The following is a 22,727-nucleotide window of genomic DNA, read 5'->3' on the forward strand; positions in this document are numbered from 1 at the left end:
CAGGCCATTGTAGTCAAATGTGACTTGCTGTTGCTCCTATTCTGTCAGCTGTGAGATGGCGGATGGGTCCAATGCAGGACTCACAGATGTTTGACTGGTGCAGCAGGGGGAGCGTGATGTGGCAAGTGGGTGGGTGGTTCAGACCACTTTCTGTTGTTCATTCATGCCCTCCTGTCAGTGGGACCCTAGTTGCTCAGTGTGTTCTTCATGTTAACAGCTTCTGTCTGGGGATCTTCATGAGTCAGTCAAATGCTACGCTTTCTCAAGGAGATTATGAGAACATTTTAGAAGTATTTTCTCCACCCATTTTGGATATATTTGTTCATGACAGAGCTCAGTCTATTTGTTAGGTGCCTGGTGTCAGGCAGATGGGCCATGTGGTCCGCAAAGAGAGCTTGGCATGATCAAAGCCCCTGTGTTGCACTTGGAGAGGAGCTGGCATTGGTTCACAAAGTCTGCCAATAGATCTAGAGGATCTTGTGGAGACAGAAATGGTGGTATGTCTCAAGTGCTTTGTAGTATCTACTGTAAATTGTCCACATCTCTGAAACATGCAGATCTGGCAATATACAGTAGACACTGCAAAGGAGAACAGAGATTACAACTGCACTGTAGATAATCAGCATCAGAATCAGATTTAGTATTACCAGCACGTCGTGAAATCTGTCAATTTTACGGCAGCAGTACAATGAAATACATGATAAATAAATATAGAGAAAAAACGGAGTTACATTAAGTATATGTATGTCTAATAAATGGTTAAGTTAAAATAATTAATGCAAAAAAACAGAAATAACGAAGTAGTGAGGCAGTGTTCGTGGGTTCAATGTCCAATTCGAAATTGGATGGCGGAGGGGAAGAAGCTGTCCCTGAATGGCTGAGTGTGTGCCTTCAGGCTTCTGTATCTCCTTCACAACAGTAGCAGGGCACGTCCTCGGCGGTGGGGGTCCTGAATGATGGAGACATTGTCATTAAAGTTGGCCTTTGCTGAAAAGTGCTTTCAGAGATACGGGAAGACGTTCACTTTTCTGGAGTCTCACTGTGAATCTTGATTGAATGGGGATAGTGCTGTGCATCAGGGCAGGTTGGTGAAGGACCTTTGTCTGAGTGAAAGACCTATTTATTCTGTTGTATGTTTCAGCAAAAGAGTTAATGAGGTTCAGTCTCTGAATGTGCACACACTCATGCCAGGGACTGAAGCTGGATAGTTGTGATTCAGCTGGGAATCTGATTGTGTTGCTGCTGGGAATCTGATTAACGTACCAGGGACTGAAACTGGATGCAAACAACAGGAGCTCTGCAGATGCTGGAAATTCAAGCAACACACATCAAAGTTGCTGGTGAACGCAGCAGGCCAGGCAGCACCTCTAGGAAGAGGTACAGTCGACGTTTCAGGCTGAGACCCTTCGTCAGGACTGAAGCTGGATGGTTGTGGTTCAGCTGGGAATATGATTGTGTTTCTGCTGAGAATCTGATTAATGTGCTAGGGACTGAAGCCAGATGGTTGTGGACAGGAGAAAATCTGCGGTTGCTGGAAATCCAAGCAACACACCCAAAATGGTGGAGGAGTTCAGCAGGCCAGGCAGCATCCATGGAAAAAAAGTACAGTCAATGTTTCAGGCTGAGACCCTTCAGCAGGACTGGAGAAAAAAGATGAGGAGCCAGAATTAGAAGGTGGGGGGAGAGGAGGAAGAAACACAAGGTGGAAGGGGAAACTGGGAGAGAGGGGTGAAGTAAAGAGCTGGGAAATTGATTGGTGAAAGAGATACAGGGCTGGAGAAGGGGGACTTTAATAGGAGAGGGCAGAAGACCATGGAAGAAAGAAAAAGGGGGAGGAGCACCAGAGGGACACGATGGGCAGGTAAGGAGATAAGGTGAGAGAGGGAAGAGGGAATGGGGTATGGAGAAGGGGAGGATGCCATTACTGGAAATTTGAGAAATCGATGTTCATGCCATCAGGTTGGAGGCTACCCAGATGGAATAAAAGGTGTTTCTCTTCCAACCTGAATGTGGCCTCATCACGACAGCAGAGGCGGCCATGGATGGAACAAGTGGAATGTGAATGGGAAGTGGAATTAAAATGGGTGGCTACTGGGAAATCCAGCTTTTTCCGGCGGATGGAGTGTAGGTGCCTGGCGAAGCGGTCTCCTAATTTACATCGAGTCTCACTGATATACAAGAGGCCATGCCGGGAGCACTGGATACAGTAGATAACCCCAACAGACTCACAGGTGAAGTGTTGCCTCACCTGGAAGGACTGTTTGGGGCCCTGAATGGTAGTGAGGGAGGAGATGTAGGTGCAGGTGTAGCACTTGTTCCACTTGCAAGGATAAGTGCCAGGAGAGAGATCAGTGGGGACGAATGAATCCACAAGGGAGTCGCGTAGGGACTGAATCTTGGGGAACACAGAAAGTAGGGGTAGGGAAAACTGTGCTTAGTGGTGGGATCCCGTTGGAGATGGTGGAAGTTACAGAGAATTATGCGGAGGCTGGTGGGGTGGTAGGTGAGGACAAGAGGAACCCTATCCCTGGTAGTGTGGTGGGAGGATGGGGTAAGGGTTGATGTGAGTGAACTGGAAGAGATGCATTTGAGGACAGTATTGATGGTGGAGGAAGGGAAGCCCTTTTCTTTGAAGAGGGAGGACAACTCCTTCATTCTGAATGAAAAACCTTATCCTGAGAGCAGATGTAGTGGAGACGGGGGAACTGAGAGAAGAGGATGCCATTTTAACAAGTGTCTGTTAGGAATCCAATTGTGTTTTTGCTGGAAATCTGATTAACATGCCAGAGACTGAAGCTGGATGATTGTAATTCTGCTAGGAATCTGATTGTATTTCTGCTGGGAGTCTGATTAAACATTCAACAGTTTCTTGTTTGTTCTGTAGATTGACTTTGCTTTGGTGGAACACTTTTTAGCTTGACCTCAGTTTGTACTGGGATTGGCCTGTGGGTTAGGATTGCTGATGCGTTCATTTCAAGAGGACTAGAATATAAAACAAGGATTTAGTGCCGAGACTTTATAAGGCACAGTTGAGACCTCACTTGGAATATTGTCAGCAGTTTTGAACCACTTATTTAAGAAAGGAATTGCTGACATTGGAGAGGGTTCACGAGAGTGATCCTGGGAATGAAAAGCTTATTGAATGAGGAGTGACTGATGGCTCTGGGCTTTTACTCACTAGAATTTAGAAGAACGAGGGGGGAATCTCATAAAAACCTATCGAACGTCAAAAGTCCTAGATAGAGTGGATGTGGAGAGGATGTTTCCTTTGGTGGGGGAGTCTTGAACCAGAGGGTACAGCCTCAGATTAGAGGAATGTCCACGTAGAACGGAGAGGAGGAAGAATTTCTTTAGCCAGAGGGTGGTGAAGCTGTGGCGTTCATTGCCACAAGTCCCCGTGGAAGCCAGGTCATTGGGTATATTTAAGGAAAATGTTTACAGACCCTTGATTATCAAGAACAGTCAGGGTGTGAAAGGTTCTGGGTAGAAGGCAGGAGAATGGGGTTGAAAGGGAAATGGATCAGCCATGTTAAAATGGTAGAACAGACTTGATGGGCCAAATGGCCTGATTCTGCTCCTGTGGTAAAATGGGATTGAGTGGTAATGAATTTCTGAGATCTGGAAGATTTGAAAAGGGATTTCCATATTGCCTCATAGTCAAAAACCTTTGTCAGGTTATACAAGGTTATGTACAACAGTTTCTTCCTGCGCTTTTCTTGGATTTTCCATGCAGGAAAGAGTCTGTCTTTTTTATCTCCTGAAGGATTTTCACACCACTTCTAGATAGAGCCACCGGATCTCTTCCACAATCATATCCCTATCTGTGTTGACTCCCAAGCCTCTGGTTTCTTGTGAGTGTTAGATCAATAGTCTTGTTATTCATCAAGGTCATAGTTTTAAAATGAAACTATCTTCTCATCAAAGGGAACTCATTAATGTTCTGTCTGGTGAGGAGAACAATATTCCCTAAACAGTTGTACTTGTTAATGAAGGTACAAATTGACGAAGCGATGCCCAATCATGTTATGAGGGGGTGTCCATGTTAGCTTTGTGAGTTTCTCAAAGTACTCTGGAGAAAAATGGACAACAGCATTAACATAGTGAAGAAATGTCAAAGAACATGCAGGTGATAAGGAAAAGACCTTCAAAAGAACTTCGATAGGATTAAGGTACTTCAGGAAGCATATTGATCATTATTGAATTCTAAAAGATTATTGACTTTGACTAATATTATGGAATTGCTTCAAACAATAAAGCAACTGCCAAAACTTTATCTTAAAATGATTTCCAAGGAAGCATTTAATAATGTCATTGTTGGCAAAGACATGGAATATGGAACTAAGAGGAATGCAAGCATATGGCTTGGAAATGGAGGAATTTTGGAAAAACAGGATTGTAGTGAAACAAAGTTTATTGATGAGTAAAGAAATGAGGATTAGTGATTTACAAAGTTTAGGGTTGAAACTCTCTTTGTTATAAACGTGATTGAAGTGCACTTTGGAATTGGGAACGGATTCTGAAGTTTGCTATAGTATCAAACTGGACACTTCTTCACTCAGGGGGTGATGCAAGTGAGGAACAAGCAGCCAGTGGAGTTAGTGGCTGTGGATTTGGTTTCAAAGTACATTTATTATCAAAGTATGTATATATTATACAACCTTGAGATTCATCTCCTTACAAGCAGCCACAAAGCAAGAAACCCAAAAGAACCTATTTTAAAAAAAGACCAAGAAACACTCTATGTGGAAAGAGAGAAGGAAAAAAAAAACAAATCATGCAAACAATAAAACTAAGCAAATAGCATTTAGAACAAAACTGAGTCCTCAGACATGAAGCTGGAGCAGGCCCACAGCCTCAGCCTCAGTGCAGCAAAGAGCAGAATAAACATCAGCAGACATCCCACCTCTCCCGGAACTTCTGGGAGTCTCCCACATATTAATGGTGGCTCCCTGATGCCCGCAAATCATACACAATATCACGGAAATCAATTTTTTTGAGAGCAAGCGAGAGAGAGCAAGCGAGAGTGCGTGGGACCGTGCAAGCGACCACGAGAGAGAGAGAGAGCGCGCCATTGCAGTGTTCCAAGAAAAAATAAAACGTACGTCACCCCAGACTACTCTAAAGTGTACCCCTGCCTAATAGAGGTCAAAATAATGACAGTGTTGCTCGCTGCACTGTTTGCAACAGTGACTTTTCTATTGCCCATGGTGGGTTAAAATGTAAAAGACATGTTGAGGTGAGTTTAACAGGTGTCATTCGTTCATTAGCATAGCTAACGTTATTTAAACTAGCTGGCCAGCTGCTAAGGAGCTACTCTATTGCAGACATCCCACCTCTCCCGGAAGTCTCCCGCAAGTTGATGGTGCTACCTCCCTGAAATGAGTTTTTGCAGGGTGGGATGTCTGCATCAGGGAGCAGTGAAAAATACCAGCCTGATCCTTGACACCAGTCCCAACACTCTGCCTTTTCAATCCATCCGACCTGGTGTTTAAGTCATCCAGATATCAGGTCGTTCCTCGGTCTATGACCGGGGCCCTGTTGCATCAATTCGCTCTGGGCCTGGACCCCGCCGCCACACTTTGGCCTGTACCCGACCTTTTTCCCAGTGCTTAGATCGAACAAACCTCACTCTCTGAAACTCTTCAACTCCAACTTCTCTCCGCTCCACATGCACCAAATCGGTCTCGAACGTGCTTCTACCTCGCTTTGACTTTGCATCTCACCCGCATTCCTTGACCCTCGACTCAGCCTCGCCCTTGTTCATGTCTTCATCGTTTCCAACGATCATTTACCATAATTTTTTTCTTTTTTAAAAATGGAAAATGTGTTATTTGAGAAGTATTTAGTTGTATTTCTTGCTTTAAAAACTGCCAGTAAGTTGCTGCTCATCCTCAGTAGTGCCACCTTAAACCAGAAGAGTTTTTTTAAAATGTTGATTTCAACATTTAAGAGAAGTTGGGAGGAATGTGGAGAGCTTTGGTCCATGTGCAAGGTCAATGGGATGATGGAGATTAATAGTTCGCATGGACAGGAAGAACTGAAGGACCCGTTTCTATGCTGTAGTGCCAGTGGACACACTACAGACAGGTAGGTGGCAGATGAGGTTCTATTTAAATCATCACAATGATCATTTATTTCTACCTGTGTATCTTTGCTTAGCTCCACCTGCCCCAGAAATTGCTGCTGTTCCAAATGTGGTCCCTTGGGAATAACAGTCATTACTGCACCTCCATTGGATATGTGACTTTAGTTACTGAGGCTCGAAGCTTTGGAGTTTTCTCTCTTACCTTTTCCACTGCCTTGTTGTGGCATTCATGCTCCATAAAATTCAAGTGGTTACTTTAGAATGGAGAGACTTTAGCCCCTTGATTCTAAAGCAACTGGTTGAGCTGTTCTGAGAGTCCTGGCAAGTTCATGTATTCCAAACAACAGGAATTCTGCAGATGCTGGAAATTCAAGCAACATACATCAAAGTTGCTGGTGAACGCAGCAGGCCAAGCAGCATCTGTAGCAAGAGGTGCAGTTGACGTTTCAGGCCGAGACCCTTCGTCAGGACTAATCATGTATTCCAGTTATTTCTCTAGTCTTGGTGCATGTGTGACAAGGTTGAAATCTGTTCAATTTAGTTATAAAGAATTGTTCGGGTTAAAATAATTTATTTAATATGAATATTATTTCATGTTGAGAAAAAAGGCATATTACTTTAAAACATATAAATGTGTTTAATTGTTGAAAATTCTGAGAATCTGTATACAAGATATTCTCAATACTTTGAGAACTGAATCTGCCATCGATTTGTAAGGGCTTGCATTCAATCTTCAGCATGCGATTGATTGCTCATGCCTGCCAGAATGCCTGGGGAGGGACAGTACACGCCGTCGTCTTTCACCATGAAGTGACCGATGCGTGAACATCAGAGTTTGTGTTTCATTTGTCTCCCCTTTTCAGGGTGCTGTACGTGAACCCTTGAGAGTTGTGGAATGGTGCAGAGATTATGGAGGATACTGAGGCTTTAATAATATTGAAGAAAGTTCACAGGAAAGTTCATAGAAAAAGGTAAGAAAGTCAAGTTTTGCATGCTGTGGCTTCTCATTGTCTCCTGAACATTCCCACACCATCGGGCTCCTGAACCAGTGTGGATAACTTCACTCACCTCAACACTGAAATGATGACTGAACACAAGCTATGGATTCACTTTAAAGGACTCGACAACTCGCGTCTTCAGCATTATTTGTTTATCTAAATGTCTATCTATTTACCTTTCTATTTATCTGTCAGTTTATCCATCAATCTATCTATTCAGCTACTTATTTATTTTTGATATCTTTTTTGTATTTGCGCAGTTTGCCTTTTACAGATTGTTTGTCAGTCCTTGTGTGCAATTTTCATTCATTCTACGTATTTCTTTGTTCTACTGTGAATGCCGACAAGAAAATGAATCCCAGGGTGGCATATGGTGACACATACAGATGTACTCTGATAATAAATTTACTTTGAACTTTGAAATTAGTGTGCCAATCAGTCATTCCTGCCTATGGCCATCACACTTTACAACTCCTCCCTTGGAGGGTCAGACACCCTGAGCCAATAGGCTGGTCCTGGACTTATTTCCTGGCATAATTTACATAGTACTATTTAATTATTTATGGTTTTATATTGCTATATTTATACTCTATTCTTGGTTGGTGCAACTGTAACGAAAACTAATTTCCCTTGGATCAATAAAGTATGAATATGACTATGACAATTAAATTCCATCAAGGTGTAGATTGTAATCTCCTCGGGTGTATTTTACCAAGTATGAGCAACCAATTTTTCATTCAAGCTGCTGATGTGGAAAAGCAAGTTATTCCTAGGTTGTGCTTTTGTGCAGAAATTGTTCCTGACGACTTGCGTTTATTTTTCCACATTTGCTATTGTTTCAACCATTTGGCCATTGGTAATAATGAGTTTGGATTAAACCTATTCCTTATTCTACAAACAATTGTAAGGTCACTCTGAATTTTCATCTTTTTCACAAATGAAGCCATCCTTAACAATCCATTGACTTAATTCAATTATTTCCTACCGTTCTATGATTTGTTGACCATTATTTCACTTTGAACTCCCGGTGGGTTGAAAGAATAGCTTACACAGCAAAAATAAATCATTTTTTTTTGCATTCTAATGCTTGGCATTACAAACTGTGCCTTATTTACTTTAATAACTGTAGCCAAAAGCCATTTGCTTATTAAAACACATCCAGCAATTAGTTTTTGTCAGACTAATCAATAGAGTAAAGGCAATGACTGTAAATCTTGTCTCCTTTACTTGATCATACTTGTTCATTCAATTGCCATTAAATATTTTCAAATTGCTTCAAACAAAATTGAAAATGACTCTCAACCCTAACTTTACACTCTGAGAAAGTAAACTGAAAGTAAACTGGGAGTTCTTCCGGTGTCCCAATTGAATCGGGAGCACGGGAGGAGGCAACTCACAGGTCTATGAGTGAGATTTTAAGAGGAGCATTCACGGGCTTTCGGCATTCACTGGCAGACCAAACCAATCAAATAGCAATTCATTAGCAAAGGCAAACAAAAATAAGAAGAGCGGCCACTGTGTGAGTGGACCAGTGTTAGAGTGGGGAGGCTTTGGCCCATCAGGCTTCGGCGAGAACCGACCTGGGTGAGGTACGTATCTGCTAAGTTTCTCCTCCTTCATTCTTTGTCTGTTAGTACGTAGTTAGAGCAGTGAGACTGGCTCCAGGAGCAATGTTGTGTTCTTTGTATGAGATGTGGGAATTCTGGGAGACCTCCAGCCACATGGATAACCACATCTGCACGAGGTGCATCGAGCTTCAACTCCTCAGAGAGTTGAACTCCTTCAACTGGAGCTGCAGCTCGATGACCTTTGGCCCATATGGAAAACTGAGCTACAGGGAGGTAGTCACCCCTAAGTTACAGGAGGGGTGTCAGGAGAGGGAAAGGATATGAGCAGCCTGTGCAGTACTCCTGTGGTTATTCCCCTCAATAGTAAGTGTACTACTTTGGAGACTGTTGTGTGTGTGTGTGTGTGTGTGTGTGTAATAACCTACTGGGGGGAAGCCGCAGTAACCAGGTCTCCGATACTGAGTCTGGTGCTGTGGTTCAGAAGTGAATTGAGGAGATGAGAACTGCAGTAGTGATAGGGGATTCCATAGTTAGAGGAGTAGTTACAAGATTCAGTGGAAGCGATAGAGACATCTGGATGGTATGTCAGGTTCGGGGAATTCTCGGATCAGGTCCATAGCATTCTAAAGGAGAAAGGTGAACAGCCCAAAATCTTGGTACATATTGGCACAATGACATAGGTAGACAAGGTGAGGAGGTCCTGAAGAGAGATTTTAGGGAGCTAGGTAGACAGATGCATAGCAGGACCTCCATGGTAGTAATCTCTGGATTGCTGCCTGTGCCACGTGCCAGGGAGGGTAAGTGCAGGATGATTTGGGATGAATGGGTGGCTGAGGAACGTGCAGGGGGCAGGCTTTCTTATTTGTGGATAACTGGGATCTCTTCTGGGGAAGGTGTGCATCAGGAAGGATGGGCAGATGACAGGGCAAAATTGCAGGTAGTGGGATGAGCTGCAGTCTAACGGTAACAAAATCAAAAAGGGTGATGAATATGGGTCAGAATGTTTTCCTTTTGAATGGACGCAGTATACTAAATAGGGCATTTGATCTTGTCGCACAGTTAAAGATTAGCAGGTACTGTCTGACATTGTGGTCATCACTGAGTTATGGTTGAAAGAAGATTATTGCTAGAAGCTTAACATCCAAGAAGTCACATTGTATTGAAAGGCAGGTGGGTAGGCAGAGGGGTTGGATGACTCTCTTAGTAAAACATGAAATCAAATCCTTAGAAAGAGGTGACATAAGATTGGAAGATGAAGAATTGTTGTGGCAGAGTTACGGAACTGCGAGGGTAAAAGGACCCTAATGAGAGTTATGTACAGGCCTCTGAACAGTAGCCAGGATGTGGGCTACAAATTACAATGGAAGATAGAAAATCCATGTTAAATCAGCATTGCTACAATAGTCGTGGCGGGGGGAATTTCAATATGCAGCTAGTATGGGAAAATCAAGTTAGTAGTGATCTTAGATCCCAAGAGAGAGAATTTGTAGAATGCTTACAAGATTTTTTTTAGAGCAGCTTGTGGTTGAGCCCAATAGGGGATCAACTATTCTGGATTTGGTGTTGTGTAATGAGCCAGATTTGATTAGAATGCTTAAGGTGAAGGAATTCATAGGAGACAGCTATAAAGAAGGAAATACAGCAGCTATACTTCATTAGAAGTTTGAAGGCATTTGGTATGTCAACAGAAATACCCAAAAACTTCTATAGATGTATCATAGAGTGCACTCTGACAGGCTGTATCATTGTCTTGGAGGGGGGGTGTACTGCAAATGACTAAAGAAGCTGCAGAAGGTCCTAAATTTAGTCAGCACCATCTTGGGTACTAGACTACAAAGTACCCAGGACATCTTCAAGAAGCAGTGTCTCAGAAAGGCAGCGTCCGTTATTACCCCAGCACCCAGGGCATGCCCTTTTCTCATGGTTACCATCAGGTAGGAGGTACAGAAGCCTGAAGGCACACACTCAGCAATTCAGGAACAGCTTCTTCTCCTCTGTCATTTGATTCCTAAATGTATATTGATCCTGTGAACACTACCTCACTTTTTTAATATAATTTCTGTTTTTGCATGGTTTTTAATCTATTCATTATATGTATACTGTAATTAATTAAATAATATTTTTTTCTTCTATATTATGTATTGTATTGAACTGCTGCTAAGTTAACAATTCCACGACACATGGCGGTGACTATAAACCTGATTCTGATTCTGAATTCACTGTCCATTTTGAGCAGGAGGAGGCTAAAGTCAAATGTAGCAGTATTACAGTGAGGTAAAGGGAACTACAGAGGCATGAGAGAGGAGCTGGCCAATGTTGATCGGAAGGGGACACTAGCTGTGATGACGGCTTAAGTTTCTGCGAACAATTTGGAAGGTGTAAGATAAATACATCACAAAGAAGGTTTTTAAAGCCAGGATGACACAAACATGGCCGGCAAGGGAAGTCAAAGTCAACATAAAAGCAAAAGAGAGACATATAATAGAGCAAAAATTAATGGGAGGTTAGTGGATTGGAAAGCTTTGAAAAACCAACAGAACGCAGCTAAAAATCCATTAAAGGGAAAAGTTGAAATATAGGTAAGCTAGCCAATAAAGAGGATACCAAAAATGTTTTCAGGTATATAAAGAGTAAAAGAGAGGCAAGGGTGCACATTGGACAGCTGGAAAATGATGATAGAGAGGTCAGAGAATGGACAAAGAAGTGGCAGATAGAATACAATGTCAGGAAGTTTATCGCCTTGCACTTTGGTGGATGGAATAAAAGCATAGCCTATTTTCTAAATGAGGAGAAATTTTAAAAAATCTGAGGTGGAAAGGGAGTTGGGAGTCCTTGTGCAGAATTCCCTGAAGGTTAACTTGCAAGTTGAGTCAGTGGTGAGGAAGGCAAATACAGTGTTAGCATTCATTTTGAGAGGACTAGAATATAAAACAAAGATGTAATGGCGAGGTTTTAATAAGGCACCGGTGAGGCCTCACTTGGTGTATTGTGAGCAGTTTCGGGCCCTTTGCCTAAGAAAGGATGCACTGACATTGGAGAGTGTTAGTGTGACTGTCCTTCCAACAGATCCTCAAAATCTTTCATTAAGATCTTTGGTGGTATTGTTCACGGCTTTCAGGTGCCTACTGTAGACGATCCAAGATTCAGCTCCATACAGTATTGTTGGAAGGGTTCTGATTTAGTGCCACTGTTGCTGAGTACTGTGGCTGATATGCCATCAAGCAGTAACCTCAGTATTCATAAGTACTTGTCGGGGCAACTATGCCTTGATAGTATACGCCAGAGAGCTCATCGACTGTTTCCAAATTCCATCATTTCAGGTTTGTCTTAAATCAGAATTAGGGAACATGAATATACCATAGATCAAAACTTGAATTCTCTCCCATCTTTTGCAATTCCAAAATATCCCAATTTTTTTATATCCACTCTGAATCCACCAAGCTCTTCTAAACTATGATCAGTGTTTATAATATAAGACCATAAGATATAGGAGCAGAATTAGGCCATCTAGCCCATCAAATCTGCTCTGCTATTTCATCATGCTGATCCAGTTTCCCACTCAGCCCCAATTTCCTGCTTTCTCTCCATATCCCTTCATGCCCTGACCAAACAAGAGTCTATCAACCTCTGCCTTAAATATACACAAAGATTTGACCTCCACAGCTGTCTGTGGCAAAGAATTCCACAGATTATCCACTTTCTGGCTAAAGAAATTCTTCCTCATCTCTGCTAAGAGGATGCCCCTCTGTTCTGAGACTGTGTTCTTTGGTCTTTAGACTATACCACCATAGGAAACATCCTCTCCACATCCACTCTATCCATCTTTCATAGGTTTCAATGAGGTCGCCCCTCACTATTCTGAATTCTAGTGAATGTAGTTCCAGAGCCAGCAGATGTTCTTCATATGACAAGCCATTCAATCCTGGAATCATTTTCGTGAACCCTCTTTGAAGCCTCCTTTGGGATGAAGGAATGTGGCAGTTAATTTGAATACAATTTTCCACAATCACCAATCTGGTAGCAGGTAAATAAGCCATAATTTTTACTGATTGTGATTGAGAGATCAGGTGTTACCAAGGCTGTTTCAGAAGAATTTTGCGCCTCTTCTTGTAGATATTGTTGTGTGATCTTTTGTACACAACTTGTACCCTGATTATGGGCTCAGACCTAATCGTGGAAACACTGAGTTCAATTAAACCAGTCAAAATGAAAACAGACAAGTGCACTGATTGAAAAGCTAGCAAAGGAGCAGCAGCAAAATGAAAAGGCTTTGTATTCTGAAGCAGTTTACAAACATAACAGTGTAGGAATTAGAAACAAGAGTAGGTTTTTTGGTCCCTTGAGCATGTTTCACATTTTATTAAGTTCATGGTTGACTTGATTGTAACCTCAACTTCACTTTCTAAATGCAATAACCTTTCAGCCCTCTGCACATCCAGAATCTGTCTACCTCAGCCTTCAGCACTTTCAAGGTGCTTCACTTTCAAGAAGAGAGTTCCCAAAGACTAACAGTCCTCTGAGAGAAAACAAAAATCACCTCAGCTCTAAAATGGACAACCTTTTTCTTTTAAACATTGACTCCTGTTCTAAATTCTCCCGCATTTATCCTGTCAAGCCATCTCAGGGTGTTCTATAATAACAAGTATGTTAGCAAAAGTAAAGCTGATGTCATAAAGGGACACTGAAGTAAGCATAGATTGGAAGGCGGCTCAGTAATCGGAATCATAATGAATGGTTGTTTCTTGGATTGCTGCAAGATGAGTGGTGGTACACCCAGAGATTGTAAAGGCCATTGCCTTTCTGATATAAGAGTGTATCCCGCAATTTCTACATCTGCAGCTGACACGAAACATGGCTGTATGCTGAACAGCAAAGAATATTTAGATAAATTGCAGCAGGTAGAATGGGGAGATGTATGGTAGATGAAGTATATATATATATATATGTGTGTGTGTCTATGTGTGTGTGTATATATATATATATATATATATATATGTAGATATCTGCACTGTATATGTTGCACGTGTTCCTGGAATTCTGGTTACTGTACTCTTTTTGCTATTTTTGAGCAGTTTAATTGGGGCAGTCGATGCAGACTGGGGTGCTTTGGCAAAGAATGGCCCTGTGATTTGCATTGGCTAATCACACAGTGCTGGACTGAACTAAGCTGATTACTACTGTTCTGATTTCCGATATTCTATGCGTTGCTCTCTCGCTTTTTGCCGTTTGCGCAATTTGTTCTTTTTTTCTTGCGTGTTTTGGTGTTTGACATTTTCTTGAACTGGTTCCATGGTGTATCTTTGTTTCATGGCTATCTGTGGGTGGATGAATCTTAGAGTTGTATTCTGTATACCTACTTTGATAATAAATGTACTTAAGATCTTTGAATTTGGTTATTTGCTCAATCAGTTAATCAGGACAGCAGCTTATTTGGAACAACTCTTAAAGAACAAAAACTAATCAAAAAGTACCCAGGATTCCCTTTGTTTATTTGGGACAATATGCTGCCTAATTGGGACAGGAGACTTTTGCTGAACAGTTTCTAACTGGTGTCTGTTGCATTAAATTGTGTGGCTGTTTGAGACTACACCATGCTTAGAGCAAACAGTTTTTAAATAGCATCGTTTGTGTGTGTTTGTGTTGAAAAAGCAGTGATTTTTGTTACTGATAGTTGGCGAGAAATAAGCAGTAAAACAATTTTGAATTGCTTTGCTCACTGCGATTTCAAGCATTCAGGCTTGGAGATGCCTGAAATGGCCGGAAATGAAAACGAAGCTATTTCACTATTTTAACAAGTTAGGAACTATGAAGAATTGCAAAGGTATCAACAATCATCTTGGATATTACAATGAAAGTGAAGATTCGGAGGATGCAATCATCAAAAACGTTACATGAATGCAGTCCATTATCTGCACCAGGTGTCTGCGCTAATTTTATTCATTTGCAGTCAATCAAAAGAATGCACCAGCATGTGGGTTGTCTGTTGTATCCGGTGATGGCAGTGAAAGCTGTGCCGGAGAGTTATTAAAGTGGAAAAGCCATTTCACTGGAACAGTTGCACTCTCTTGACCTTGGAAGTCTGGATCCAGTGATACAAGTAGATACAGTTATCACTATATAGGCAAATAGATGTAGGAGTTTGTATGTTTTCCCTGTGACTGCATGGGTTTCCTTTAGCTGCTCTGGTTTCCTCAGGTGTCCTCCCACTTTCCAAAGACGGATGGGTTAGGCTAGTGAGTTGTGAGCATTCTATGTTGATGCCAGGATCATGGCAACACTTGCAGGCTGCCTAGCACAATCCTTGCTGATTTGATTTGACAGAAATAAAGCAACACATTTCACCGTACGTTTCAAAGACAAATAAAGCTAATCTTTATCTTTAAGTTTAATGTGAAGAAATGTAAAGTCAAGGAATGAAGTTAATAGGATAAGTGAAGTGAGGCAACATCGAGTAAAGAGAATCAGGAGCAGAAGGACTTGGGAATATGGGTGCACAAGCCATTGCAAATTGATAAAGCAGTTAATATAACACTCAAAATCCTGTGCTTTAAAAATAAAGGCATGGAGATTAAAAAGCAGGGAAGTTGTGCTAAATCTTCATAAAGCCCCAGCTGGAGTATAATGTTCAATCTTGGTCATCTCATAATCACAGAATGTGGAGGTGGTGGAAAGTGTTCATGAGGATGTTTAGCAGAATGGTTCTTTGCATGACACAAGGATGGTTTGCTGAGACCAGGAGTACTTTCTTTAAAGAGAAGGTAGAAAGGAGGTTTGATAAGAATATATAAACTGACAGACATTTGGACAGAATAGATAGTGAGACTGTTCATGTTAGTGGAGGGTTTCAGGACTGAAACTTATGCATATGAATTATACCATCTTTATTAACAACTGTAACAGACAGTACTATAATTATATACCAGAATCAAAATCATCAGAATCAGGTCTATTTTAATCCTGACTTGTATGAAATGAAATTTGTGTTTTGTAGCAGCACGCTGCAATTACTTAAAATTACTATAAATTATTAAAAAAATAAATAATGCCAAAAATAGAAACAAGTGAGAAGTGTTTATGGGTTCATGGACTGTTCAGAAATTTGATGGCAGAGGGGAAGAAGCTGTATCTAAGTCTCTTGGTGTGGAACTTCAGGCTCCTGTACCTCCTCCCTGATGGTCTAACAATAGAAAGGTATGAGGCAGATGGTGAGGGTGCTTCCAGAAGCACTGCCTCTTGAAAATAACCTCGATGGTGAGGAGGATTGTTCCTTTGATAGGCTGGCAGAGTCCTACAACCCTCTGTAGCCTCTCGTAATTCTGTGCATTGGAACCTCCATGTCGCATTGTGATCAAATTTCCCTCTAATTTTTATACAGCTGTGCAGACCGACAATTGCTCTGAGCAGGAAATTTGTACATGGCCTGAAAATTGTGCGGCACTTTTGTAATATGAGTACTATGAATGTTTAGATTGAAAATTGAAAAATCACATACTTTTGATTTTATTTATTAATTGAAGGCTATAATGAAATATAGTATAACAAAGAAAATCTTTCATGTTTCATAAACTTTCAAACCTAGATGCTGTCAATGCTCGGGCTGGTAGCTTATTAACACTGATCATTGCAGCTATAAATTGTTTCAAAGTAAAGGCATGGTACTAATATTATTTAGAAAATTTATGGATTATATTCATTAATACATAATTAATTGCAAGGCATTTCACATATATTTTTGTTGTTGAAAAACATATATATGTTTCACATATATATGAAATAAATAGCTGCTGCGATTGAGCACGCCACCATCTTACCAGGATGTATTGGGCCCAGGATATCTCCTCTGAGATTCTGACACCCTGGAACTTGAAGCTGCTCACCCTTTCTACCTCTGACTCCTCAATAAGGGCTGACGTGTGTTCTTCCAACTTTTTCTTCCCGAAATCTCCAATTCCTTCTTTTTGCTGATGCTGAGTGCAAGGTTGTTGCTATGACACCACTCAACCAGCTGATCTATCTTACTCCTGTACACCTCATTGTCATCATCTGAGATTCTTCCAACAACAGTGGCGCCATCGACAAGTTTATAGATTGAATTTCAGCTGTGTTTACCCACAGGGTCATAAGTGTAGAGAGGTCAGAGCAGTGGGCTAAGCACACCTCCTTGAGGTGCATCTGTGTTGATTGACAGCAAGGAGGAGATGTTAATTACCAATCTGCACTGACTGTTGTCTCCCGATAAGAAAGCTGAAGATCCAGTTGCAGAGAAAGATGCAGAGGCCAGGTTATGAAGCTTAATGATTAGTGCTAAGGAGAAGGCGTTGAATGCCAAACTATAATTGAGAAACAACAGACTAAATAGATTTTGCTGTTGTCTACATGCTTCCAAAGAAGAGTGAAGAGCCAGTGAGATTATGTCTGCTGTAAACCTGTTGTGGGGGTAGGCAAATAGCAATGGATCCAAGTCCTTCAGGCAGGAATTAATTCAAACTATATACAACCTCCTGAAGCACTTATTATGGTGGGTGTGAGTGCTACCAGTCAATAGTCCTGCTCTTCTTGGGCACTAGTATGATTGCTGCCCTTTTGAAGCATATGAAAACCACAGACCACAACAGTGAGAAGTTGAAGATGTCCTTGAACACTCTAGCCAGCTGGTTAGAGTAAATTTTCAAAAAGTGGCCAGGTACACCATCAGGTTGTGATATCAAATACAATCTGACAATCAAATGATGTGTTGTAGCAGGATCAACCTCTTAGAAAAAGGCTAAGTTGATGTCGAAATCTGTTAGTGGGTTCTTGTCACGGATATACGTTGTGAAATTTGTTTTATAGTTGCAGACAATGGTTCAATGTTTCCATTTAATATCAGAGAATGTATACAATATACAACCTGAAATTCTTACTCTTGGCAGACATCAACAGAAGAAAATCCCAAAGAATGAATGATAGAAAAACATTATCTCCAAAGCTCCCCTACCCCGTCCCACACACAAGCAACAGCAAAGAATCAAGCCTCCCCTTCCCCTCCCTCTCCCCCTCCCTCTCCCCACCATGCACTAAGCAAGTAACAGCAAAGCCCCCAGAGACCATGATCAAGGTCCATCAAAACCGACTTCAATGTCTCTCTCTCTCTCTCTCTGGCTCTCTCTCCCCCCCCCCCCCGAGGTGTCACCCCCTTCGAGAGAGAAATCACTCGAGTGCAGAGGCTTCCACCAGCTGCACCCACTGCCTCAATGTTCCAATCTGCAATGTTCCAGTTGGCAAAACAGGCGAGAAATCAAGTTCACAGGAGCTACGTAAGACCACACTCTAAATGCGCGTATCCTGGATGATGGATGCCGCCTTTTTGAGGTATCACCTTCTCAAGATGTCCTCAATGCTGGAGTTGCTCGTGCTCATGGTGGAATCTGCTGAGTTTGCAACTCTCTGCAGCTTTTTCCAATCTTGTGCAGTCCCCCCCCCACCTTGCTCTCCACAGTACATGTATATAAATTTGTTAGAGCCTTAAATGTAAGCCTTACTACTTGAATTGAGTGGACAATTGGATTACTTTAGTTCAAAATTCAAAGTAAATTTATTATCAAAATGCATATATGTCACCATTTACTACCCTGAGATTCATTTTCTTGTGGGTATTCACAATGAATACAAAGAAACACAATAGAATCAGTGAACAACTGAAAGGCTAACTTTGAGGAGATGCGAAAGATTTAGAGGGAGTGGATTGGGAAAATTTGTTTTATGGGAAGGTTGTAATAGAGAAATGGAGGTCATTTAAAGGTGAAATTTTGAGGGTACAGGATCTTTATGTTCCTGTTAGGTTGAAAGGCAAGGTTAAAAGTTTGAGAGAGCCATGGTTTTCAAGGGATATTGGAAACTTGGTTCGGAAAAAGAGAGAGATCTGCAATAATTATAGGCAGCTTGGAGTTAATGACGTGCTCGAGGAATATAAAGAATGTAAAAAGAATCTTAAGAAAGAAATTAGAAAAGCTAAAAGAAGATACGAGGCTGCTTTGGCAAGTAAGCTGAAAATAAATCCAAAGGGTTTCTACAGTTATATTAATAGCAAAAGGATAGTGAGGGATAAAATTGGTCTCATAGAGAATCAGAGTGGATGGATATGTGTGGAGCCAAAAGAGATGGCGGAGATTTTGAACAATTTCTTTTCTTCGGTATTCACTAAGGAGAAGGATATTGAATTGTGTAAGGTAAAGGATACAAGAAGGGTAGTTATGGAAAGTATGATGATTAAAGAAGAGGAAGTACTGGCGCTTTTAAGGAATATAAAAGTGGATAAGTCTCTGGGTCCAGACAAGATATTCCCTAGGACCTTGAGGGAAGTTAGTATAGAAATAGCAGGGGCTCTGACAGAAATATTTCAAATGTCATTAGAAACGGGGATGGTGCCGGAGGATTGGCGTATTGCTCATGTGGTTCCATTGTTTAAAAAGGGTTCTAAGAGTAAACCTAGCAATTATCGGCCTGTGAGTTTGACGTCAGTGGTGGGTAAATTGATGGAAAGTATTCTTAGAGATGGTATATATAATCATCTGGATAGACAGTCAGATTAGGAGCAGACAACATGGATTTGTGCGTGGAAGGTCATGTTTGACAATTCTTACTGAATTTTTTGATGAGGTTACTAGGAAGGTTGACGAGGATAAACCATGGATGTTGTCTACATGGACTTCAGTAAGGCCTTTGACAAGATTCTACATGGAAGGTTAGTTAGGAAGGTTCAATCGTTAGGCATTAATATCGAAGTAGTAAAATGGATTTAGCGGTGGCTGGATGGGAGACACCAGAGAGTAGATAACTGTGTGTCAGATTGGAGGATGGTGTGTAGCGGTGTGCCTCAGGGATCTGTACTGGATCCAATGTTGTTTGTCATATATATTAATGATCTGGATGATGGGGTGGTAAATTGTATTAGGAAGTATGCAGATGATACTAAGATAGGTGGCGTTGTGGATAATGAAGTAGGTATTCAAAGCTTGCAGAGAGATTTAGGCCAGTTAGAAGAGTGGGCTGAAAGATGGCAGATGGAGTTTAATGCTGAAAAATATGAGGTGCTACATTTTGGTAGGACTAATCAAAATAGGACATACATGGTAAATGGTAGGGCATTAAAGAATGCTGTAGACCGGCGGGATCTAGGAATAATGGTGCATAGTTCCCTGAAGGTGGAATCTCATGTGGATAGGGTGGTAAGGAAAGCTTTTGGTCTGCTTGCCTTTATTAATCAGAGCATTGAGTATAGGAAGAGGTGCAGTCGATGTTTCAGGCCGAGACCCTTCATCCTGACGAAGGGTCTCGGCCTGAAACGTCGACTGCACCTCTTCCTAGAGATGCTGCCTGGCCTGCTGCATTCACCAGCAACTTTGATGTGTGTTGCTTGAATTTCCAGTATCTGCAGAATTCCTGTTGATTGAGTATAGGAGTTGGGACGTAATGTTGAAATTGTATAAGGCATTGGTGAGGCCAAATTTGGAGTATTGTGTACAGTTCTGGTCACCGAATTATAGGAAAGATGTCAATAAAATTGAGAGAGTACAGAGGAGATTTACTAAAATATTGCCTGGGTTTCATCTCCTAAGTTACAGAGAAAGGTTGACCAAGTTAGGTCTTTATACTTTGGAGCGTAGAAGGTTGAGGGGGGACTTGATAGAGGTGTTTAAAATTATGAGGGGGATTGATCCCCCGGGATTAATAAAGTATGACTATAATAGAGTTGACATGGATAGGCTTTTTCCATTAAGAGTGGGGGAGATTCAAACAAGAGGACATGAGTTGAGAGTTAAAGGGCAAAAGTTTAGGGGTAACATGAGGGGGAACTTCTTTACTCAGAGAGTGGTAGCTGTGTGGAACGAGCTTCCAGCAGAAGTGGTTGAGGCAGGTTCGATGTTGTCATTTAAAGTTAAATTGGATAGGTATATGGACGGAAAGGAATGGAGGGTTATGGGCTGAGTGCAGGTCGGTAGGACTAGGTGAGAGTAAGAGTTCAGCACGGACTAGAAGGGCCGAGATGGTCTGTTTCTGTGCTGTAATTGTTATATGGTTTTATGTTATATAACAACTGCATTTTCAGAGAAGAATGTTGAATACAATGCTGCTCAAGCTGATGCTATTGAGGATCTTACAAGCACATACATGTAAACAAGTTAATACTTGACATTGTACATTGTAAATTAAATTGTTGAAAAGCATAATGTTAGCAAGTGCAATTCTTCAGAATATTTGACCTAGAACGTGACATTTCATTTCACAGTGGAGCTGCAGATTGCTGAATTTGTTCGATAATTCAGTGATGAGTTAAAGTAAGGCTTGTTTGAACCAAAATAACCGGATAAGTAGCTTATAACTTGAACAATATTTGCTGATTTGAAGAAGATTCCTCTGGGCAGCACAGATTTTGGATTCAAGATCTGTTATCACATTTTAATGAAAGTGGTGGCCGCTCTCTAGTTCCTAGAGCATACCTGCAGACTGGAATTAACAAAAAGAGTTTTATTCCTTCAGAACACAAAAGCTGCAAACTGCCCTGAGAATCAAAACATCTCGACATAATGGAAGATCTATCACAGAGAAAAATGGTATCAAATTTCATAGGAGCAGTGTCATACCAGTTCAGTAAAGATTTTTTTGATTGCTATTGTCAGTTATCGATTTAGTATTTCTGATAGTTTAGGTGATTTGTGATTGATAATTGTCAATTCTTAAAGATACACTACATGTTAGTTTACTTTTAAAGTTGCGCACTCTATAGTATGTCCTTTGATTCATTATTGTATCAAACTTTATTTGTTGATAGCCCACTATCTTCAATAAATGATGTTCTGTTAAAAGCTCCTCCTTTGTTACTTGTGCAACGCCAAACTCCAATGTTATATTAATCATTGATTGATAAACTGTTCTCTCTTGTCTAATAAACTGCTTCAGTGATTATCTAGGAGAAAACTATTTCTCTATAATGTAAGTCTGTAAAACTGCTTCTTTGTAAAGATCAATAGTCCTATATTTACGCAAGAAGAATATGGAATCTCCACAGAAACTGCCCAAGGACAGGATAGAAATCAGAACGCTAGAGCTGCCGTGTAGCAGCACTAACTATGCTATCATTGATAATCCTACGAAGCCTTGAGGAAATTCAATGGTTCAATATGGTATCAGAGAATGTATACAGTATACAACCTGAAATTCTTACTCTTCATGGATATCCACGAACGTCAAAGAATGAATGACAGAAAAACTTTTCCTGAAGCCCCTCCTCCCCCTCCCACTTTCAAGCAGCAGCAAAAGAATCAACCCTCCCCCCTTCCCCCTTCCCCCACTTGGTCTAGTAAAAGCATCAACTCCCCCACCACCTTCCATGCAAGCAATAGCAAAGCCCCTGGAGACCATGATCTAGAGTCCATCCAAAACTACCGTCCATCCCAACACCTCGACATCTCAGGTAGGCTCTGTCTCTCGCTAGTGAGGGAGAGAGAGATATTGCTTCTGCAGCAGATGAGAGGGGAGACCAAAAGCTCACTCTTTGGATGTTACAATCTGCAGTGCCACTTAATTGAGTCAAGTTTCCCCGACTCGTGGACCAACAGGTTCTCACTCACCATCGAGGAAAAGAGAGAGAGAGATTGTTCAGAGCAGGGGGCTTCTTTTGACAGCAGTATACACTGCTTTCTCAATGTTTCAATCTCCCTCAGTACTTCAGACGGCAACATTGGCAAGAAATTGAATCGTCCACAGGGCTGCACCTGGCGATATCGAAATGCCAGGCCGCTCAGCAATTTCTGAGAGCGAGAACCCACTGCCAGTGAAGAAATACTGTAGTATTAGTAGAGCTACTAGGACTTGATGTTTCAATCCCTATGGTAAGTTGGCACTCTCGATGTTGGCAGTGGGCTTGCAGTGGTGACAAGGAGGGAGGGTAGGTATGTCATCGGGGTCATCAGGTGGGCACCCTCCTTCTTTGACGTTTCGTTGATAAGCCCACGGCGTCTCCAGAGGGCTCAACGGTGCTACCTGGCGTCCCAGATACAACCCCCTCAGTTCAATACCCTCCTATCTTCATCTTGC

Source organism: Mobula hypostoma, chromosome 9, assembly GCF_963921235.1.
Source record: "Mobula hypostoma chromosome 9, sMobHyp1.1, whole genome shotgun sequence".
Taxonomy (NCBI): Eukaryota; Metazoa; Chordata; class Chondrichthyes; order Myliobatiformes; family Myliobatidae; genus Mobula; species Mobula hypostoma.